Genomic DNA, 2,753 nt, shown 5'->3' with positions numbered 1-2,753 from the left:
GCCTCACCAGCCGTGACTCCCCAATCCCTCCTCCCCAGCCCCTGGCTGCCACTCATCTGCTTTCTGTTTCTGTAGACTTGCTTATTCTGGACATGTGCTTATTCATGCGTGTGGGATCATATGAATGTGGTCTTCGTGACTGGTTCCTTTCGCTGCGCGTGAGGTTTCCAGGCTTCATCCACGTGGGAGCGGCTGTCAGCCCTTCATTCCTTGTTGGAAGCTGACGGTATATTCCGGCGTGTGCCTGGTCACCCACCGATGGGCCTCAGGACTGTTTGCGCACTTTGGCTATTTGGAGTTGAAGCCGTTGCATCCTCTTCCCAGCCCCAGAGTCCCCTCCACCCCCAGCCCTCCGCTCCCATCCTATTCTCCGTTTGTTTTCATCACCATCATGAGCTGGGAGTTTTGACCACCATGTATGTATCTGACACGGTAGATAGTTTCATTTTCTCGTTTTAAAAATTTTTATAGATGACATCATACTGTGCATATTCAAGTTACTCTTCAGTGGTAGGCTTGTAAGTTCACCGATCTTGGTTCTTGTAGTTCCTTCGTTTTTATTGTAGTTAGTATTCCATTATAGGTGTATGTTCCAGTTTGTTGGAACTCAGTTGGAACTCAGTTGATAGTGGACAAAGGGATAATGTGAATTCATTCTTCAGTTGATGATGGATAAAAGTTTTTCTTAATTTTTTTTTTTCTTTTTAGCGTTAGCGACATCGCTGAACCTGCCTTCTGCGTCCTTACACAAGGGGTTTTCATGGCGTGTGCCTAGAAGTGGCATTATGTCGTGTGTATCTGCTTTTTGTGAGGAATCACTGGGGTCCTCTTTAAAGCAATGAGTTACTGTGGTGTTTTTAAGCAGTACAATTCATTAAAAAGTTTATTGGTGAACATATTTTTTAAAGAAAGATTTCATGATGTGCTACTTATTCTTTTAAAATGGCTTTAGATGAAGCCTGTTTTTCTTTTTGGCTATGCAAGACCAGATAAAAATGCAATTTTAATAAGATAAAATGAGATGCCTTTTAGTCTGAGCTTGAACTTTGCTGGAACATTTTCTGCTCAATAAACACAAGTGGTGTGCCCATGAAGAATTAATGCACTGGCGCTTTCCTGGGAGGCAAGGGGCCTGCAGCGTGTGGTAACACTGCAAGACCCATGGAAATGCCTTGCACATAGAGGGCAGAGGCCCACTGCCTGCTGGTTTTGAGCCCTATTCGTGTACTGAGACATAAGGGAAGGGTGCAAGCCAGCAAGGTAGGTGCATAGTACTGGTGAATGCTGTCTGTAGGTCACTTGGCGGTAGTCAAGCTGCCGCCATTTATGGCTGTCTCATTTCTTACACGTTCTTATTCCCATTTCCGAGACGAGGAAGCTAAAGCCTAGAGCAATTACCCAGGCCCTTTGGTTCTTAAAACAGGAAACCTACCAAGGTCGGGGAAGCCTCCAAGAGATTTCTGGAAAGGGACCACGACAGAGGGGTTGTGCATGACCTCCGTGGGCTGATACTCTTTCTTTCCAACAATGACAACAAACCCCCAAACCCTCCTGGATTCTGTGGGTCAGACTGGTCTCTTTTCCATGGTGTCACTGGGAAGGTTCAGAGGCTGGGAGGGAAATCAGAAGAAGGCTGGTGACTCACGCCTGTCGAGGTTGATGCCAGCCGTCATCAGCTGGGACACCCCCTTGAAGCTGTTGGTTCTAGTGCTTACATGTGGGCTTCTTCAAAGCCTGGTGGCTGGGTTCCAAGAGAGAACCCAAGAGAACCAGGTGGAAACTGTGCTGCCTTTAAAAACTTACATCTTCATTGAGACTCACATATAATAATAGTTCACCCATTAAAATTCACGTACAACACCATTCCCTCATTTAAGGGGTGAAAGTCACTGGTACTGCGGTGTATCCGTCGCCACAGTCAACGTTAGAATATGTTTGTCCCCTCAGGAAGAAGCCCTGTAGTCTTCTGCTGTCACCCCAGTCTCCCATCCTCCACCCAGGCAACCACTAGTCTCCCTTCTGTCTCCCTTCTAGACATTTCATGTCAGTGAGATCATAGAATAGGTGTTTTTTTTTTTAAGATTTTTATTTGTTTGACAGAGAGGGAGTGTTAGTGAGAGCAGGAACAAGCAGGGGGAGTGGGAGAGGGAGAAGCAGGCCTCCCTCGGAGCAGGGAGCCCGACGTGGGGCTCGATCCCAGGACCCCGGGATCAGGACCTGAGCCGAAGGCAGACACCCAACGGCTGAGCCACCCCGGCGCCCCAGAATAGGTGTTTTTTCATGACTGGCTTCCCACACGTAGCGTGATGGTTTCAAGGTTCTTCCGTGTTACAGCGTGAGCTAGCACTTTATTTTTTAGCTGATGACTATTTCACTGAATAATATTCCAGTTTACCATGTTTTTGTTGTCCAAGAACATTATAAATGCCAATTCATTTTTTTTATTTTTGTAGGTAAACTTAAAGGTTCGTGCGAGTTTGGAGTCCAGTGTGCTTGTCTTTGCCTGCCTCGTACTCCTCATAACCCCGTCGCAACGTGGGGGCTATCGAATGTCCGTTAAATTTTGCTGAAACATTTTAGGATATAAAAGGGAACATTTTCTGCAATTAAAATGTTGTGTCACAGGCACAGACATGGAGGAATGAATGGAAAACTGAAAAAATGCCCCAGCATAGAGTAATCTCCTGCGTATTGAAGACAGTGTCCGCAAACCAGTAGGGAATAGGATAGGTTTTTAACCAATGTCATTGGAG

The 2,753-nt window shown here is 46.1% G+C and overlaps 1 long non-coding RNA gene across 1 annotated transcript in view; it reads left to right on the top strand.

Moving 5' to 3' along the window:
* Window positions 1-462: 462 nt before the first annotated feature.
* Window positions 463-2,753, top strand: part of LOC118012384 — a 5,269-nt gene continuing 2,978 nt past the window's right edge. The window contains exon 1 of the long non-coding RNA XR_004679756.1: window positions 463-2,551. This is a non-coding gene — a long non-coding RNA (uncharacterized LOC118012384). The remainder of the gene's footprint in view (window positions 2,552-2,753) is intronic.

The sequence above is a fragment of the Mirounga leonina genome, unplaced genomic scaffold (genome assembly GCF_011800145.1).
Source record: "Mirounga leonina isolate KUSES-001 unplaced genomic scaffold, KU_Mleo_1.0 Mir_100525, whole genome shotgun sequence".
Taxonomy (NCBI): Eukaryota; Metazoa; Chordata; class Mammalia; order Carnivora; family Phocidae; genus Mirounga; species Mirounga leonina.
Note: the sequence above shows the minus strand (reverse complement) of the source record. Positions and strands in the feature narration are given on the sequence as shown.